Raw genomic sequence first — 20936 nt, 5'->3', positions numbered from 1 at the left:
CCCTCTCTATACCCATTCATAAGCCGACCCCCTTCTGTGGTGCTTCCCTTGTTTGCTAAAAAAATTCGGCTTATGAACGAGTATATACAGTACTTCTGTTCTGTAAAGCGTATGTATATGTACTGGAAATATGTTCTTATAGTTTGTATTAAGATGCTAATTTTCAGCAGAGGTGTAAAACTGGTTTCCTGGCAGACCAGAGATGTTTATCCATCTATATGTTGAAATGCCAGTTGAGTATTGTCTCATTCACGATCACCAGTCTGAACTAATTAAATGCAGATGAAGGAATGAGATTTAACAAGAATAGGAGTACTTGTGGCACCTTAGAGACTAACAAATTTATTTGAGCATAAGCTTTCATGGGCTACAGCCCACTTCATCAGAAAGCCCACAAAAGCTTATGCTCAAATAAATTTGCTAGTCTCTAAGGTGCCACAAGTACTCCTGTTCTTTTTGCGGATACAGACTAACACGGCTGCTACTCTGAAACCTGAGATTTAACAGGAAGAGAAGAACAGCATGGGGAAAAAGAGCCTTATGTGGGGATGCACTTCAAAGATTTACTGGACTATAAATGGGGGACAAGGAAAGTACCCTGTTAACATTCACCTAAGAAATAAACAGACAGCATGTTTACATTCATGAAAATGGGATCACAATCAGCCTTGGTTGGAAATGCTGCAAAAGACTTTGGGTGAGATAAGACTGCATAGGATAGGAGCTTAGCCTGGATAGGAGCTTAGCCTGTTAAGTTTAGTCTCTAGAAAATGTGTATTGATTTCATTTTATATGGAGCTCTTCTGTTTCCATTATCCTTACTGTCTCTTAAATATTGTTCCTTTGATAATAGCTGTATGATTGTTTTCACTATAAATATATCTCAGTGCTGTGGTATAGTTCAAGGAGCTGATCCTGAATTGAATCAAACAAGTTGGTGTGTGCACGAATAGCACACCTGGTGCTTCTGTGAGTGTTCAATGGGTAAGTGGCTTGACACTACAGGGGAAAGCTTCAAGGGGCTCGGACAGCGATACACCTATTGTTAACCTGCCTAGCCCAGAGGAGAATGCTTGGCTAACACACTGGAGGAGTCGGGGAGCTGGCACGTGGCTAAGCACAGGCAAGTCTCCATCTCACTGGAGGCAGAGGTGTAACAGGGTGACTCTCAGTCCTGGCTATCCCCAAGAACTGTCAGAGGGCCACATTGTGTCTTTAATATTTAAGTCAAACTCCTCATTGGAATAAAAAAAAGATTGCACAATATGGGCCAAAGTTATATTGGAAACATTGGCTGAAAATTAACAGCCATGCTGCTATATCATACGTGCATGAGACATACATACTGTATAGTGTCCACGTCCACCATAGAGGAAGCGTTATTTAAAAACCCTGAATGTTTTTTATTAAGAAGATTATAGAATGTTAAAATCCCAGCTCCTACCATCTGGAGTAGGCCAAAACATAATGATAACGTAGTACTTTTGTCCACAAGAACAAGACTGCCAAACTTAAACATTCTAATTGAAAGAGAACATAGTCATGGGTAACCCCTACTATGTAAGACTCTGGCCACAACAACAATACTTTACAGCTGCACCAATATTCTGTTTTGGAACCATTTAAACAAGTCTGCCTAGTCCCTAATTTCATACATAGGTTCACAAGAAAATAGATATTTTTAAAAATAAACACCGTATAAGCAAGCTGCTAGTTCCCGTGAAGAAAACAAACAAACAAAAATGATAAATGTGATAGTTGCTACTATTTCTCATTTGTTTTGTTGTGACCCTAAGATGCTGGTGTAAACTACAAATGATCACCAACATACTATTTTAAAACCGATGCTTGTTTGCCGTGGTAATAGCTGCATTCATGAGCAGTACTATGGATGTCAAAATACACTTCTTGGGAACTGCATGTTCTTATGAAAGCTATTTTATTTAAGCAATAACTTCCAGGCATATTAGAAATATGAGGTAGCAACCAAGTACTGCATGCTGAGTATATACAGAGGACATTCACCAAGATTTTTATTCACAGCACTGCAGGGCCTGCTCCTGCTGAGTTTACAGTGTGGCTAGAAGCAGTATTATTTATAGTCAAAGCTGAATTTTTACTGAGGACAAACATGTTTGAGAGGGATTCAATGTGTCTTTTAAAATGCTGCCATATTTACACAGCAAACATTACAAAAAGGCAAGCTTTTGTATATATTGTACAGGCATTAATGCATTTAGCGACTTACTTCATCATCTTTCTTGGCTGATTAGCTCTTCATGGTTGTAGTTTTGTATATTTTTGGGGAGAATAAGATGTACTGTCTGTAGGATTAAACCTCTTTTCGGGTATTGGTTGATTTTCTTTTTTTAAAGAATATTTTGAAATCTTCTGAGTGGGACAATGGACTAAATCCAAGGTCCACAATACACTTGGTGTAACGTAGCCATACATCTTCACTACTCATTCCTTTAATGTCTATCACAGAGACACTCAGATTGAGGCTCATGAGCCGCAAAAGGCTCTTTAATGTGTCTCCTGCGGCTCTTTGCAGCACAATATTAAAACTGTGTGTGTGATTTAATTATTAACCATTCGGGATGATTTTACTATGTTATTAACCAATTATATTGGGGGGGGGGGATGGTTCAGTATGTGACTCCCAGCCTGAATCCCAAGCCTGCAAATGCCTGCTAATAAGCATTAGAGGGACAATGTGGGTGAGGTAATATCTTTTACTGGACCAATTTCTGTTGATGAGAGAGAGAAGCTTTCGAGACAGAGTTCTTCTTCAGGTCTGGGAAAGGTACTCAAAGCATCACAGAATGCAAAGTGGACCAGATCGTTTAGCATCAGTAGTTAGCATGTATTGTAAGAGACCATTCAAGGCAGAGTGGCCTATTAATACCTAAGCAATCGTAGGACAAAAAGAGGGGGTTAATGGGTTACTGATTTGTTGTTCTAAGCCATAAATCTGCTCCAAGCATAGTATTTACTTGCATTGACTTCACTAAGGTCCCAATGCTGCAAAGGGCAGGATCGCTTGACTTGTGCCGCTCCCATTCACGTCCTTGAGTACTCCAAATTGACAGATAATTTACCCACAGATTTATTTGGATTCAGGCAAAAATGTGAACAATATCTACATTGTAGGGACTTTTTTCAGCATTGAAATGAATTGGTAGGTAAGTATCCTTCCTTTGGGGGTCACTTTTTGAGAACGATCACATTTTTAAGCCCTGTCTACATTTGGTTTTCAAAATCAAGATTCTAATTCTTTTCAGTCATCCAGTGTATGCAGGGGCCTGGAGAAGATCTAGGTAAAGGCCAGACTGTGATACTGGCAGCCAAATTGAATAGTCCCATTGGAGTCAATTGTAGTAAATGCTAATGATGATGCAGAATGAGGAAGCTACATTCTAGCCTTTAATGAGGAAATGTTCTAGTCTGAGCACACTTTCTCAAAACCAATGCAGTATTTAGTGCTGGATCTATATGTATGATATAAAATTTCCATTTTTCTGTTATGCCGTATTCTTTTTTAAAATGGAAGTTTCACCTATCTTGATTAGCTCATATTTAATAAAAGACTTTATACAAAGATACAGGAAGGTCTTGCATGTAAAGTATTCAAAACTGCTAAAACACTTTTTGTACACATAAAAGGTGATGTATTGCCACAAAAACCAGTGTGATTTTTTTATCTTTTTACAAAGTTATTTGCCAAGCAGTGATCTAAAGGAGTCACATCAATGTAACTGTTTTCTCATAGCTGACTTTTAGCATTAGCTCCTTGAAAGTGAATAAGGTTAGGCAATGTATTAGAACTTTAGGCTGGGTGGAGTTAAAAATGTGAATCTACAGACTTCTGTGGTTTTTTTCTTTGCCAGCAGAAAAATTTGCTTAATCAGTTCTCTCTCTTCTTCCCCCCACCCCCAACCTCTTCTCTCTTCAACTGATAGCAGTATCCTGTGTGCTTTGTCTATTCGCCTCAATATGAGCACTGTTTACTGAAATGTCATGTTTAATTGTAAATGATAATATTGCATGCATGGGAAGTGGAGACTGGAAAGTAGTTCCTTTTGACCTTTATTATTTCAGCTGCCCAGACCAGTTTAAGCTGCAGTCTGAAATATCTGCATTTTCTGGGTCTGGACCATTAATAAAGGACCAGTTTTTGCACACTGATAGATGCACAATATCCTTTGATTGCTACTGACTGTGAAGGGAACTAAAGGCAGAATACTCACATTTATCTCAGGGTGGAGCTCAGAAGACACCAATACTCAGGCTGGGAACAAGCTCCTGGGTGCCAAAAAGAGAGGGAATAATCTGTAGATGGTGTTTTAAAATACTGTACAAATCTTCAGTCTCTCACCCATGAACTTAACGCAATTGGGCAGAATCCTGGCTCTACTGAAGCAACAGGAGTTTTGCCATTGACATAAAAGGGCCAACATCTCACCCAGGGGATTTAAGTTTTACCTCAATGCATTTAAAAATAGTCCATAAAACTAGTTTCCTGGGTTTCAATGCAGTTTTAAAGTCACACTGTCAAGGGAACAGCTACTCCATCACACTAAGGGCAGTACTGCCTAATGGTATGTTCACCCTGCCATGGCTCTTTAAGAACTGAAATTTCTGATTATAGATACAAGAATCTGGAAGATATTAGGAGAGAGGAAGCAGTCCAGTATGAAGTGTTTGCAAGAAAATCCCATTACTGTTTCTTTAAGGACCAAGGATTAGAGAGCCTAGTAAAGAGGGGAGGGCAAGTCTTCCCCTCTCACCCAAACAACTGGGGATGAACTGGGAGAAGGGGACCAGCATAAATGCTGTCTTCTCCCTAATAACAAGGAAGACACCAGCAGGGAGAAGGTTGTTAAACCCTGTGAGCCTGAGGGCTGAGTAGGGGCAGCTGAGGCAGAAACTGGCTAAAGTACTTCACTGGGGTGGCTTGAAGCCCAACTCCAGGAGGGGAGCTGGAGACTCCTGGTAAGGAGAGGGACAATAATGTCTTCAATTATTCAGCTCCAGCAGTGTGGCTGGGGCTCCTGCCATCAGGAGAGAGACAGACTACTGAGAAATAACTTTGAGGGGCCTGAGAACAGAGCTTGGGGGGCAGGTTTCAGGAGAACCATGAAAAGCTAGAAGCACCTTTTCTTTATTTGGAACTTTTTTTGTTGATCCTTTTGTATAAGGTTTTGTAACACGCCAACCCCAAGAAGGTGTCAAGAAGGCCTGAAGTGGAGTTATGGGCTTCCTGAGAAGGAAAACTGAGGCAGGGAATATCTGCAGTGCCACACTAAGTCCATAGGGGACACTACAGGGCAGGCATGCCCTATGACACTAAGGGTATGGCTACACTTGCAGCTGTACAGTGCTGGGAGTTAAACCTGTCTTCGTACAGCTGAGCAGGGAAAGTGCTGCAGTCTGTCCACACTGACAGCTACCAGCGCACTGTTGTGGCCACATTTGCGGCATTGGGAATGGTGCGTTATAGGCAGCTATCTCAGCGTTCAAGTGGCTGCAACGTGCTTTTCAAAAGGGGAGGTGGGGTGGAGTGTGACAGGGAGCGTGGGGGAGACAGAGTGGATTTTTTGAGCCGATGCTGTGTCAGCTCCCTGCCTTGCAAGTTCCTCCCCCACCCCTCTCTCACTCACTGAAAGCAAACAGCAGCTGGTTTTTGTCACACAGACCAGATAAGCAGCCATGCCGAAATGGACCCCCACTCCCTCCCTCCTGCCCAACGAGCTGCTTCTCTCCTCAAGCTCCCTCCCTCCCCCTCTCTTCAAGCAAACACTAGCTGTAGGCGTTCCAAAGGGAGCCTCCCTGCCTGCCTCTACTCATTCACAGCAAGTAGTAGCTGTGGCTTTTTTTGTTTTTGTTTTTGTTTTTTTGATAAGCAGCTCCGGGAGCCCCCAGTTCACAACAAAACAAACAGAGGCATCACAACAAAACAAAGAGTAATCTCTACTTAAAAGGATTATGGGAAGCTTCCGGAGGTCAGTTACAGTGTACTAAGATTATTCCCTATTTACACTGGCACCCCAGTGCTGCTGCAGCAGCAGCGCTATACTCTTTATTCCTCTTGTGGAGGAGGAGTACAAGCAGCGCTGTAGCCACAGAGATACAGCGCTGTATGTGCCTTGCTAGTGTGGACAGGGAGTGAGTTACAGTGCTATAAAGCCACTAACAGTGCTGTAACTCTCAAGTGTAGCCAAGGCCTGAGAGAGTAGTGCTAAAGCAGAATTGATAGTTATTCACAACAAACATATATTTCTAGTAATATCACGTATTTTAAGGGTTTAGAAATGTGATATTAACAGTTTGTGGGGGAGGGAGAATCCAAAACTAGTTTTTAAAAAACTTTGAAGTTTCCTTTTTATTTTAATTTCAAAATGTTTGAAATGGAACCACTTGAAATTTTTTTAAAAAAAATACTTTTCCCCAAATACTTTCCCCCATAAACATTATTGAAATGATTGACAATTTTAGTTCACCAAAAGCTGTGGGGTGGGGTTTGTTTTTGTTTGTTTTTAGTAATAGGATTTTAAAAACCTGGAAATCCTGGTTGCTGGTGAACAAAACACTTTGATAAATGTTTGATCATTTTACATCTTAAAAAATGCAATAAAAGCCACAAGCCTTTTTTTCTTAGTAAATAAACTCAAGTGTCTCAATTTTTTGCGTAAAACATCATTTTAGGGGGAAAAGAAGACCTTGCTTAAATGAAAAGGTTTAGTTTGAAAATGTGTGACCAGCTCTACATTTTAAGAGTTATAATACAAATCTCTCACCACTTAGCTGGCTGTAAAATGATGTGCTCCCCTTGAAATGTAATGTGCTACAATTGGCTGTGAATGATCTCAGAACTCTTGCATGTCTAGCCATGATGGCTGGGAATGCGGCATAGGGGATGCTTTCAATTCCACAGGGACTGCTATTGATTATTATAATCATTTTAGCTTTATATCTATAGCTGTAGCAGTGTACTAGTTGCTTTAAAGGGATGTAATGCAGAATGCAACACCCACATTTGTCTTGCTTTTAGCCTTTTGGTGGCTGGCTGTGGAGTGGCACTGCAGCCAAAAAGGATGCTGTTACCCGCATTCCTAGCGGTAGGGTGAAAGCTGTCTTTGTGCAAGCTGGTAAGTGGGAGGAAGTGGAAAATATGTGGCAAATCCAGCTCACACATCTGTGTCCATAGAAAAGCCCTGGTAGCAGAACCCATACAGGTTTGCCACGTGGGGTGCAGTTTGGATTTAAACAGCTGTGTAGGAGGTGCACAGCTTCTCTATGGAGGGTTCCTTGTGTAGCAAAGCACAGGTGTTAGGTAGCTAGGGAGGCCAAGGATCTGCTAGAGTGGGTGGATCCTTCAGTCCTGCACTTGCCCCCACAAGGCAGAAGCATGTTGGGGCTGATGTAACCAAAGCAAAATGCAGCTGTCTTTCCATGTCCATAGTTGGAGGAGTCTTTCCCCAGCTTCACCCACTGGAGATGTCCAGTGCCCAGCACAGTAGCTCGGTTGGGAGCTATCCTTGATTTTGACCTTATATTTGGGGAAACTGCCTGGGGGGAAAGGGAGGGGTTAAAGAAACAACCCAGTCAATCTGGCTTTGATAGCTCAGTTCCTGCTTTGGAGAGGGGAGTTCCTCCCTGGCAGAATGCCCAGCAGGGGGTCTAGCGGAGTCAGGGAGTGAGGCCTTTAGACACAAGAAAACATGTTTTGGAAAATTCTTCAAGTGTTTTGTTTCCCTGTCATTCTGTGGGTGGGTGTGTAGATTCTGCTGGTGTAGAGGCAAATTCTAGGTCTTTCCAGCTTTTGCTTCTTTTACCACTATCTTCTGTTCATAGCTGTTTTTGGGGAGAAAAAACAAAAGGAAGCTTCCCCACTATCTGTTCCACAGAGGAAAAAGTCAAGGACATGTACTAAACAAATGTTGGATATGGGGGGGGGGGGGCGGGAATGGAATTTTATATTTCTAAAGAAGGTGGATATCTTCCCTTCCTCAGCAAAATGAAAAACTCCTTATCTGTGATGGCTGCTACCCTTTTTCACCTGAGCGGTTAGTTGAATTCAGGGTGTGGGTTTTGCCAATGAGAAGGAGAAGTTGATCAAAGCCTATAGTCAGGTATTTCTTTGATGTAATTTTTTTTTATTTACAAAGAATGTACAGAATATAGGAGGAACCAAACGGGAGATAGGCTTGGAATTGTAAGCAAAAAAACTTCTTTTATGAACACCAGACCCAGAAGCCTCCTCTCTAGCTTCTCTCAAGGTTACATACAGTGCTTGTCCAGGCTGTTTTCTCCTTTTCTGTGCTCACACACGTAGTATGTATGTCTGCACTACACAGACTACAGCAGCATAGCTGTCCACACTGTGGGAAGGGGTTTTACTCAGAGGAGAAAGTGAGCTGGTACGGGCCAGGACTCTGCACTGACCCATACTCTGCTCCTTTTGCCTCCCCTGTTGGTGCCCCTGCTGTTATGGTCTGTACTGGCAGGGCCGTCAACACAGGGGGAGAGGGGGAGGGGCAGCAATGTTATAGCGCTGCCGTGGCAAAAGACCCTGCAGTGCTTTAATGTCCCTGCCCCTTCCTCCCCCTCCCCTCTTGTTCTGGCCACTGACTAGCGGGGGGGGGGGCGGGGAAAGGGAGCAGCTGCCCTGGGGCTGGCGATTTAAAAGGGCCCAGAGCTCTGGATGCCGAAGCCGCTACTGCAGCAGCGGTGTCCGGCACTCCAGGCCCTTTAAATCAACACGGGAGTCCCGGGCAGCGCAGGCTAAGGGCTGGCTGGGGGATGCTGACCCCCCAGCCCTGCCCCTTCTGCCCAAGGCCCCACCCCTTCTGGGGGCCAGAGCCACCCCCCCCATACTGGTAAGTGTCCTCAGTTACTTTCACCCCTGGTTTTACTGTAGGTGTAGGAACACCACCTCTCTGAGTGATGGTAACTACATCGATGGAACCATTCTTCCATCAGAAGGGTGGGTGGTGCATCTGGTCTGGTCTACACTGGGGGTTAGGTTGACATAGTTTTCACACCACTGACCGACATAAGTACGCAGCCTCAAGTTTCAGTGTAGACTAGGTCAGATGCATGGGTGGCAGGTTTGTAGAAATTGTGATGGTGCCCAGAACCTGCCCCTGCCCAAATTCCACCCCCCCAAAACTCCACCCCCTACCTACCCAAGACTCTGGGAGGGAGTTTGGGTGGGGAAGGAGGTCTGGGGTGCAGGAGGGGTGCAGGGTGCAGGCTCTGGGAGTTTGGGGATGGAAGGGGGTATGGAGGGAGGGAGTGCAGGCTCTGGGAGGGAGTTTGGGGGAGGGAAGGGGTGCAGGGATGGGGCTGGGTTTGGGGTGGGACTGGGGATGAGAGGTTTGAGGTTTGGGAGGGGGCCCAGGGCTATGGCAGAGGGTTGGGGTGAGGGCTGTGGGGTGGGGCTGAGGATGAGGGGTTCATGATGCAGGAGGAGGCTCAGGATTGGAGCAGATGGTTAGGGTGCGGGGGGAATGAGGGCTCTGGCTGGGGACAAGGGGATTGGGGTGTGGGAGAGGCTCGGACAGGGTAGGGGTGTAGGGGGTGAAAGCTCTTTCTGGGGCTGGAGATGAGGGGTTTGTGGTGTTGGAGGGGGCTCGGGGCTAGGGCAGAGGGTTGGGGTGTGGGGAGGATCAGGGCTCTGGCTGGGACTGGGGATAAGTGTTTGGGGTGCTGGAGGGGCTCAGGGTTTGGGCAAAGGGTTGAGGGTGCAGTGGGGAGGTGAAAACTCTGACTGGGGGTGTGGGCTCTGGGGTGGGGCAGGGCTGGGGATGAGTTTGGGGTGCAGGGTGCTGCTCCAGGACAGGGGCCAGAGAGGAGGACTCCCGCCAGCCTTTTCCCTGCCAGCAGCAGCAGCGAGCTCTGGGAGAGGAGCCCCCCCTTTCCCATCCTCCCAGCAGCGCACTCACCCCCACCACTATCACTGCATGTGCTCCTAGGGCCCCTCTCAGGTCCAGGGGTGGAAACCCGGGCCCAAACATTGGTGAAGCTGGGCCCCTGGGCTCTGAATATTGCTGGTGCCCAGGCACCACGTGGATATAAAACTCTCCACCCATGCACCACCCCCTCTTCTGATCAAACGATTTCCAGCAAACCCCTCTGCCTAAGTCACTCAACTTTCTGAGCAGCCTTGCATCTGCCTCTTATTTCTGATTTTTAAAAAAATGTACTTGTGGTTTGGGTTTGGAGACTGCTGTTACGTCAGTCACTTCTATCATTGATCCTGAATGAAAGCCAGCAGTTTTGCCTAACCCTTAACAAGAAGGTTTAACCCACCCCACAACATGATCAATGATAAAATTTTTGGTTTTGAGTGTCTTTGACTTCTTATTAGGAAGTGGGTAAAGAGAAATTATAATAGCAATACATAGATTTAGAAGCATAAATTGATGTTTGAATCTTTAGTATAATTTAGCTGTTCCATATTTTCAATACTTTTTCCACTCCTTCTTTTAAAGTCAGAATTAGTGTACACTTTTAGGGGAAATGGATTATACATGAGTCAGTGCATGAGAAAGTATTCTCCTTTATTGGCTGGAATAGGCTAAGCTGCTTTAACTGGCTGGTTAATTTTCATAGGTTTGAAATGTACCTGATTGCTTTTATTAGGTACTGATAGTTTGTTTAAAAGTAGCTTGGCAGAGTTAGTGCTTGTTGCATTAATTGATTGGTGGGAAGCTTTACTGCTGCTTGTGTTCCCATTGATTCCTGCTATTTTTAATTTCAAGTGCTTCATTTGTAAAGGATTGTCTACACTGGCAACACTAAAGCACGGCGCTCCCAGCGGTCTTGGAGCTTGGAAATGCTCTCTTGATATACTCTACTAGAGAGAGAAGTATTAATACCATTGTACAAGATACTAGTAAGACTTTATTTGGAATAGTGCGTACAATGCTGGTCACCCATGTTCAAGAACGAGGAATTTAAACTGAAATAGGTGCAAAGAAGAGCTGCTAGGATGATCAGGAAAACCGAGGGCCTATGTTCTGAAAGATGTTTGTTTAGTCTAGCAAAAAAGGCTGTCTATAAATACATTCAGGGAATAAATATTAAGGAACGTGAAAAGCTATTTAAGCAAAAGGACAATGTTGGCACAAGAAGAAATGAATATAAACTGGCCAGGAACAAATTCATGCTGGAAATTAGAAGGTTTCTAACCATCAGATGGGTGAGGTTCTGGAACAGCCTCTCAATAGGAGTTGTGGGGAAACAACTTAGTTTTGAGACAGATGGACAAATTTATGTGATGAAGTTGCTTGTGATGGTAGGGGTTAGGGCTCAGCAACCCTGGGTCTCCCTCCTGGTTTATGTTGTATGTTCCTAAAAGCTGTAAGCACTTGCATTCAGGTTGGCTTCATTGACCAGTCAGTATCTAGGACCCATTGAAGTCCATGGAAGTTTTGCCGTTTTCCTAGCTCAATGGTAAAACTCTCATTGACTTCAATAGAGCCAGGACTTCTTCCTGTGAGTAAATACGCTTTCTGAATTGACCTAAAGTTCAGAGGGTTCTTTGTTGTCCTTCTCTGTTTCAGAGCTGTCGTCAAGAATTCTTATGACAACACTTTCTTGATTTTTGTTTGTTTGTTTGTCTCCAGTGGATCTATGATTACAACTGTGATGCTCTGCTCAGGACACGTTGAATCATAAACTGCTGTGTTCGTGGAAATGAAGGGAAGAACAGAAGTGCTAGGGTGGTTTTGGAAGTGGATAGTTATAATGGCTTTGTGAAACCATCACTCATACTCTTCACGACATTCCACGCCTCACTTCGTCTGCCTTCCAGAAATTCATTTCTGTCCTCTGGGTGGGTTGTGCACATTTGTAGCAAACGCTCCTGTAAAAGCCAAATATGGCTTAAGCCACAAAGGCAAGACTAAGAACACTTTTTACTCTTTCAGATAGAAGGCCATATTTGTTAGAAACTTTTTAAAAACTTTTCCTTTAGTTACATTACAGTAAAGAAAAAGGGAACACAACTACAGCAAGAAAAATAAGCTCCTAGACATTCACAGTCCTATTCATTATAGTCATGGTGGTACAGGGCAATAAAACATGCCTGTAGTGGTTGAATTATATGTGCTTAATAGCAACTATTAAAAAATAAATAATACAAAAATAGCACTTCTGGTTCCGCCACCAAAAGGAATAAACACAAATGAACAATATCCCCATGATAGCAACTGTACTAGAAATAACTTTATATGAATCTGTCTCAAGGGTAACACATTTTCCCTTAGAGTCCCATTGAATTTTTAAAAAAATGTCCATGATTTGTCACTCTCGGTACTGGCGTACTTGCTTTGAAACATAGGCTTTTTAAAAAAAAAACTCCTACTGAGCTGGGCTCTAAGTGATCTATAAATAATTAAAACAGAAGTCGAGTTTACTTTCTTCATTGTGTCTGTGCAATCTTTTTTCAGAGTTCTAAAAACAAAACAGATATCTGGATGAATTGCACAGAGAATTATGTTGAAGGCTCCAAAAGTAGCTGTACAAGACCGTGTTAAAGTCATCGGGAGAACATTCTTTTACTTTCCACATCAGTGTAGATCATATCTGTATAACATAATTCGCACACTTCAGTTAGACATAAGTGCTATATTAGCTGTTGAGGAAAATCTAAATGTTTAGCCTAGGGTCAAAAAGTGACTTGGTGCACAAGGTGGAGTGGGTGAGGATGAGCACTGAACAGAAGAACCTGCTATCACAGACCTTCCACTGCCCTAGACTGTCAGTCTGCTCAAGGCTAGACAAAAAGGGGCAGGAAAAAGGCTGGGTTATGCTGCATGCTCCTTATCTCCAACTCTGCACGAGCTAGCATAGCTGGGTGGCTGTGGAGAACAGCATATGCTGCATTCTCTTAAGGGGCAGAAATGACTACATTCCCAGGAGGTCTGGGAGGCACTGCTCACAATTCTTGCCACAGAGCAGTGCGGGTCTGCTCTTCCTCTTCCAAGCTGTGTCTTAATGGCATGGTCTGGTCTCATTCACAGTACACTAAAATCAATTTCTATATATGCCCTAAGCATCTCCTACTGAGTATAGAAGCTAATGGCAGCAAGGTCATCTCCACTGATACAGGTTTCAGAGTGGTAGCCGTGTTAGTCTGTATCAGCAAAAACAATGAGGAGAACTTGTGGCACCTTTTATAGACTAACAAATGTATTTGGGCATAAGCTTTTGTGGGCTAAAACTCACTTCATCAGATGCATGGAGTGGAAAATACAGTGGGAAGATAGAGCTATATAGCAGTACATGAAAAGATGGAATTGCCTTACCCGGTGGGAGGTGGGGGGAAGGGGGTTGAGACAAATCAATTAAAGTGGGCTATTATAGACAGGATGAAAAATCACTTTTGTAGTAGTAATCAGGGTGGCTCATTTCAAACAGTTTACAAGAAGGTGTGAGTAACAGGATGGGGAAATTAGCATGGGGAAATTAGGTTGGTTTTGGTGTGTGTGGTTGTTTTTTTTTTTTAAGATCTTGTAGTGACTCATCCACTCAGAGTCTTTATTCAGGCCTAATTTGATGGTGTCCAGTTTGCAAATTAATTCCAGTTCTGCAGTTTCTCATTGGAGTCTGTTTTTTGAAGGTTTTTTTGCTGAAGAATTGCCACTTTTAAGTCTGAGTGTCCAGGAGTTTGAAGTGTTCTCCGACTGGTTTTTGAATGTTATAATTCTTGACGTCTGATTTGTGTCCATTTAGTCTTTTACATAGACTGTCCAGTTTGGCCAATGTACATGGCAGAGAGGCATTGCTGGCACATGATGGCATATATCACATTGGTAGATGTGCTGGTGAACGAGCCCCTGATGGTGTGGCTGATGTGGTTAGGTCCTATGATGATGTCCTTGAATAGATATGTGGACAGAGTTGGCAACGGGATCTGTTGCAGGGATTGGTTCCTGGGTTAGTGTTTTTGTTGCATGGTGTGTAGTTGCTGGTGAGTATTTGCTTCAGATTGGGGGGGCTGTCTGTAAGCAAGGACTGGCCTGTCTCCCAAGGTCTGTGAGTAAGGGATTGTCCTTCAGGATAGGTTGTAGATCCTTGATGTGCTGGAGAGGTTTTAGTTGGGAGCTGAAGGTGATGGCTAGTGGAGTTCTGTTACTTTCTTTGTTGGGCCTGTCCTGTAGTAGGTGACTTCTGGGTACCCTTCTGGCTCTGTCAATCCATTTCTTCACTTCAGCAGGTGGGTATTGTAGTTTTAAGAACACTTGGTAGAGATCCTGTAGGTGTTTGTCTCTGTCTGAGGGATTGGAGCAAATGCGGTTGTATCTTAGAGCTTGGCTGTAGACAATGGATCGTGTGATTGTGGTCTAGATGAAAGCTGGAGGTATATAGGTAAGTATAGCGGTCAGTAGGTTTCTGGTATGGGGTAGTGTTTATGTGACCATCTCTTATTTGCGTTGTAGCGTACAGGATGTGGATCACTTGTGTGGACTGGTCCAGGCTGAGGTTGAAGGTGGGGTGGAAATTGTTGAAATCCTAGTGGAATTCCTCAAGGGCCTCCTTCCCATGGGTCCAGATGATGAAGATGTCATCAGTGTAACACAAGTAGAGTAGGGTGCTAGGGGATGAGTGCTGAGGAAGCGTTGTTCTAAGTCAGCCATAAAAATGTTGGCATGCTGTGGGGCCATGCAGGTACCCATAGCAGTGCCGCTGACTTGAAGGTATACATTGTCCCCAAATGTGAAATAGTTGTGGGTGAGGACAAAGTCACAAAGTTCAGTCACAAGGATTGCCATGACATTATTGGGGATTCTGTTCCTGATGGCTTGTATTCCATTTTTGTGTGCAATGTTGGTGTAGAGGGCTTCTACATCCATAGTGGCTAGGATGGTGTTTTGTGGAAGACCACCAATTGATTGTAGTTTTTTCAGGAAGTCAGTGGTGTCCCGAAGAGAGCTGGGAGTGCTGGTAGCGTAGGGCCTGAGGAGAGAGTCTACATAACCACTGATACAGTATGTATTCAGAAAACATAGGTATACTACAAATAGCAGCAAACATGCATTGTCTCTCTCTTTTTGAAATTATTTTTCTCATTCTCTGATTGTGAAGAAAATATTAAACAGGGAAGTTACTATTTCAGCTAGTTTTCATTAGACTTTAAAGAAACAGAAAATCAGTATTTTTAATCCCGTTAGCCACTAAAAACACACCACTACTTACTAGCCAATATGGCACCTTAGGATTGTTCTGAATGAAAGGCATGATGTAAGTATGAAGCATTAGCAGCATCATTATTTTATATTCCTGTAAATACATTTCCTGTTGGTCTGAGTAGCCTGCATGTTATGCCAGGACAGCTGCTGTTATTTAACAATTCCTGTTCAGTGGATAATGGGTAGCAGTAAAAAGCCAGAGAGCAACTGTGAAAGCAATAGTAACATAGATGCAACTGAGACTTGCCTACAGACTCTCTTAATGTACAGTACGTGCAACTGAGACTTAACTTGCGGGCTATTATTTTTTAAAGCCAAGGTTTGTTTTTATTTTTTAATCAATAGACATTCCAAAGTTGCCTCTCTTGAGATAAGCAGCAGTAAAAGCAACGTTTCCTTTCTTGCAGTACGAACACACCCATTCTTTTGTACAACGAAGAGCGAGGCCGTTAAGCCAAGTCATATGGTTTCTAGTTGAGTTATGGTTAGGGTGTTTGAGTGCGTGTTCTAAATGTCTATTAACCTTATTTTGTCAAGATGTGGCCAAGCACAACCTCAACCACTGTAGCCTTTACCCCTAACCTCTGTCTTTATGGCTTTAGATCTAAGGAGCAGGAACCACCTCTTATGTGTCTTGAATGCATCAAGCACACTATGGGCACTACCATAAACTAATAATAATGGTTCTAAGGGCCAAATACTGCCCTGAGATACATGCACAGAAATCCCATTGACTTCATATGTATCTCTGAAGGGCCAAACTAACACAAATCCCATTAACTCCATTCAGTTTTGCCAGGAGTTCAGTATTTTTGGAGCAAACCTCCCTAAGTAAAGCATCATTCTGCTTGGAAGGCATTCCAAACCCACATAAATCCTGAATAAACAGGGTGTGAGGCTGTTCCGCAACCTCTCTGTGGCTAGTATTCCGGCCCTTGATTTGGAGTTGGCACTGTGCGATTCCCTGTACATCTCCTTCCAGGGGCTTGTGGCCACTGGATGAAGAGAACTGCGGACTTGGCCTGCCATAAACCTGCCTTCCTCAATGACTTAATGTTGTTAATTTTATATGTATAATAAGTCAATATAGTCTATTAAGCTCTAAAATACGTTTGCCTATTCAGAGGAGGACAAGCATCGTGTAAGGTTTATCAACATCTCTTTATTTAGCTCATTGTCCAGGATCGCAAAACCTTTTAATCTTTTTTCCTGAAAGCCATAGAAGTTTTACTTGCCTTCAAAGGGTTTGATGGCTTTTTTTTTTTTTTTTTTTTTGAAAAGCCTAAACCTCTATAAATACAGTAAGTGCAAAGCAAACACGAGTTCTTTTGTGGCTGAATTCCTGGTGTTCCTGATGCCCTTTTCAGAGTATGTAAAGCCTAATATTGGCTTCATCAAGTAGTAGAATAATGTGAATCCCTGAAGAATAAAATATTTGCTCCGGATGTGGCAGTACGTCTCAGTGTGAAGTCAAAGGGGAGTTGTATGCAAAAGGGAACCTCGTTTTGTACTGAAAAGGCTTTTTGTGTGTTCTTTCACAATGGAAAGGTTTCCATGTATTTGAGAGGGAAAAGCTGACAGTTGGAAGTTATCTTCCTCAGATGAACTCTCTGCCTTTCTAATTTGGCATGTTTCCATTTTCTCAGTAACTCCAATACATTTTGTGATGATTGGAAGCTTTCAGAAAAACAAATGCTGGTGATCAAAATCATTACCCTGATACTCAAATGAGTTCAACGCATTTCATCTGCTACATAGCTGAATTTTTTTTTCAGTTTAGCTATGTAACAATCTAGCTCCTGATTTTGCAAACAATTGCTACCGATAACCCCACTGACTTTTTATAGTATTGGGCCTGCATAGTGCAGTGATCAGTTCCCTGTAAAGACAGTAGACAAAATGCAGGATCAGTCTAAGTTGTATGCAAGTGTAATACAACACAAATGCAAATGTATACTGTGCAAGACATTTGGATGATATTTTCCTTTTAGTTTCTACTGCTGAAAAACAACTCTATGGCCCCGATCATGCAAGGTGCTGTGCTCCACACAAGAGGTAGATAACAGGATGTTTAAGTACTTTCCATGAGGGCTCAGCACCTTGCATTATCAGACCCATTTGGCAGAAGTCAGCAGAGGCCCAGATACAAATTTTTCACTGATCCTGAGAGGTGTTGAGGACTAGTGACATCTACTAAAGTCCAGTGAGAATTTCAGGTGTTCAGGATCTAAGTATCTCAGGACTTGTCTACACAGAATGCTACACGGGTATGACCTAAGGAGAGATTTTTAGACCAATTTAGTTAATCCACTACAAAAGGCTTCCTGGGCACTTTTTATTTCAGTTGGCTTAAATTGATTAGGAACAGGTTCAAGGTAAATTGAAGTAAGAGTGTCTATGCAGAGAGATCTGTCTAACTACACCGTACAAACTTGTGTCTAGACTAGGCATTACATTTTTCTATCAACCATATAGGAAAACCTAAAAGCTTAGAACAATAAGAACAGATTTTTTTTTTAAATTTTGTTGGTTTAAGTGAATGAAGACGGATGGAACTAAATGCTGATCACTGTTCCACCTGGTTTGAGCTGCTCCACCCTGAAACATCTGTATGCCACTCCTCCTCCCAGCCATGGTGCAGGGGGCATGCCAGGGGAATGGATCATAACTGGAGTATAATGCCACCATTACTTCCTTCTCAACTGAGGATTCCATTTTGGGGTGAAGAAGGGAAGAGTTATCATTCTAGCCCCTTAATATAATGTCATGTGAATGCTTTCTGAGATATCACACCAGAAAGGTGCAACCAGGGCCATCTCTAGGGGAGTGCGGGCCCAGCACGGAAGTGACAAATCTGTCACTTCTGGGATGGACCGTGCCGGCCAATCGCACTGGCCCACGGGGGGCCTCCAAAGCGTGGAGCCCAGAGCGGTTGCCCCAATTCGCCGTACCTAAGGGATGGCTCTGGGTGCAACTGTTACACATCACAGATTCTTATCTGGTATAAAATGAGTAACTAAATTCCTATCTCTCCCCAGCAAGGGAAAATATAAGTGGGACTTCTGGTGTGAGGTTGATGGGATCAGGCTGAAAGAACATATCTTAATTGACTAAAGTAATGGCCATGTTGCAAGAAATACCAGTGCTCAACATGGGATGTGAGTAAAATCAGCTGAAATTACTAAAAGGAATGCTGAACCACAAGAAACCAGTTTAGAAAGTGAATACGAGAAGTCAAAATAGACTGCAGTTTTCTCATGAAAGATGTACTGCAAGTTCAGACTGACCCACACCTTTCTCAGTCTCTAAACCAACTCATGCTGCTGAGAAAAACCAGGCAACAAAAAGCTAATTGAATTTTAAAGAAGCCCACTGGGAAAACAGGAAAGTTGATAAAGAGCTAAATATAAAATAATTTAATAAAATATGTTTGAAGTGAGAACACAAAAAGGCTGAATGCACTGAAATCTGTGGGAAACCAAAAGTTAAAAATCTGCAATGACCATAGTAAATATATCAGTAGGATCAAAGCATGGATCATATGTACAGTCTGGCCACACGTCGTGCACACCATAGCGCACATCTTTATTTCCGTGGGAGAATAGTTCTTACTGCGTATCAGCATGTTCTTTTTATTCATCATCAGTCATTCTATTAACACAGAGAGTGCTCTATCTTTTACTGCTCCCTGTGGTAAAGATGCCATTCAATATAATGGCACGGCTACCTTGGGAGATTATATAGTAGGAATACTGTGGGCAAGGAACAACCAATCAGCCAGTCTGTGCATGCATTTCAATTTTCCAGTTTACATCCTGTACATCAAGGAAAAGAACATGGGGGCGGGGAATAGAATATGAGAGGATGTGATGGAGAGCCGAAAATGGGACATTGATTGCAGACAAATGGCATTGTGGAAAGATCAAGAAAGTAATTTAAAAAAACATGTTCCCTTTTAAGTATAATACAATGAAGTAAATGATCTGTCAATATAGTAGTGCTTGAAATTGTCATTTTGTTGAATATATGTGAAGCAAAATTACAGTAGCAGGGTGACTACAGATAGCATCACACATTTATATAGTGCCCTGTAATGTGAATTACATTGTACAAAAGCAAACAGGAACATATAAATTGTCACAGCGGATCAGATCTGAGGTCCTGCCAATCTCTTACAGTAGCCAACACCAGGTGCTTTGGAGGAAGATTTAAGAATCGTGCATGTTAGGCAGATATGGAATAATCTGCCCCAGACACTAGGCCTCTTCCAGATCTCTAGTTAGAGAATGGCTTAAGCCCTGAAACATGAGGTTTAATATCTCTTCCAAAAGTTTTGTTAGTATTAATCATGCTAACTCTGGATATCTATATAACCATCCAATTCCTTTTAGAATCTTGTTACATTCTTGAGCTCAGTGACTTCCTGTGTCAGAGTTCCAGTCTAATTACATGTGTGGGTAAAGTTTTACCTTTTTATTGGTTTTGCATTCCCCACATTTTAATTTCACTGAATGACCCTATCTGCCCCAGTGAGTCTAAACCAAATTATATTGTGGTCACTGTTACTTAGACTCTGTCTACATAGCTCTGTTGGGAAGGGGTGTGAAGAGGTGCGATCCCTGACCGACGTAGCTGGGCTGGCAGACGTTGCTGGTATAGCCACAGCCATTCTTGCAAAACTGAGCTCTTACTGATGTAGCTTGTTTCATTCATGGGGGATAGATTTACTGTACCAGTGTAGTTGTGTCCACACACTAGGAGTGCTTTGCAAATAGAATATATTGATAATCTTGTACTGGTAAATGCTGTTAGTGTAGGCATAGCTTTAGTGGCTCATTACTATTCTTGAATTAGCTTCTTTGTGTTTAAGACTAAGGATAACCTCTCCTGTGTGCTCTAGAACCAGCTGCACTAAGAATGAGTACTAAAAGTGTTGCGAAATTTTCACTTAACTTCATTCCATTGTGCCATTTGATTAGTTTGTATGGGGGTAATTGAAATCTCCCCTGTGACAGGGTCAGTCAGGCCTTATCTACCCTGACTGGAGATGTCAGCACCCTGATCCTCCCCTTTCTTCCCACCCCTGCACAAGGAAAACCTACTCAGGCCAGGCTACCAACATACTTAGTCCTCCAGAAGCCTAGAAGAGCCAGGAGAAGACACTGACCAATAGGAAACCAGCAGGCCAGTTAAGAAGGCTTGCCTGAGTCCTCTGAAGGGCAGTTCCAAGTAAGCCTGGGACAGAATAGCTCCTCAGTACTAACCCAGGACCAGATCAGGTCCTTTTTTAAAACGCTGTGACTGCTTAGTCACTTTTTGTGACTGTTTCAGTTTATAGGTGCTGACAGCTAATTCTTGAGTTTGGTTGTAAGACTAATATCAAGCTCTTTGCATGGGCAATTCTTCTCCCGTGTGTCTGCCACACCCTCATTATTATTATTATTATTTATTATTTGGTTAGATTTTGCTGCTGCTTTCATCTTTCTCAACACTGTGTACTCACTGTTAGATGTTAATAGAATGTGCTATCAGTAAGGCATCTTTTATGTATACAGTGTATGTATTCTGACATTTAAAATACTTAATATCATCCATCGTATTTCAATATATTCCCCATTTAAAATTTGCGTATGCTGTAAGTGGACTTTCTAAAATGAAGAGTTAATTAAAAAGTTATGGTTAAGGCAACTTTCTGTCACAAACTATAGAAGTATTCTGTTAAGCAAGTGCCCT

At 42.7% G+C, this 20936-nt stretch overlaps 2 long non-coding RNA genes across 5 annotated transcripts in view; one reads left to right on the top strand and one right to left on the bottom strand.

Moving 5' to 3' along the window:
- Nucleotides 1-20936, bottom strand: part of LOC120372391 — a 138904-nt gene that overhangs the window by 72728 nt on the left and 45240 nt on the right. For all 4 annotated transcript variants that reach the window (XR_005584937.1, XR_005584936.1, XR_005584938.1 and 1 more), the window contains one exon: nucleotides 4251-4305. This is a non-coding gene — a long non-coding RNA (uncharacterized LOC120372391). The remainder of the gene's footprint in view (nucleotides 1-4250; nucleotides 4306-20936) is intronic.
- The window catches only part of LOC120372390, a 44181-nt gene that overhangs the window by 18205 nt on the left and 5040 nt on the right, over nucleotides 1-20936 (top strand). The gene's annotated exons all lie outside the window — the stretch shown is intronic.

The sequence above is a fragment of the Mauremys reevesii genome, linkage group 9 (assembly GCF_016161935.1).
Source record: "Mauremys reevesii isolate NIE-2019 linkage group 9, ASM1616193v1, whole genome shotgun sequence".
In the NCBI taxonomy this organism is placed as follows: domain Eukaryota; kingdom Metazoa; phylum Chordata; order Testudines; family Geoemydidae; genus Mauremys; species Mauremys reevesii.
Note: the sequence above shows the minus strand (reverse complement) of the source record. Positions and strands in the feature narration are given on the sequence as shown.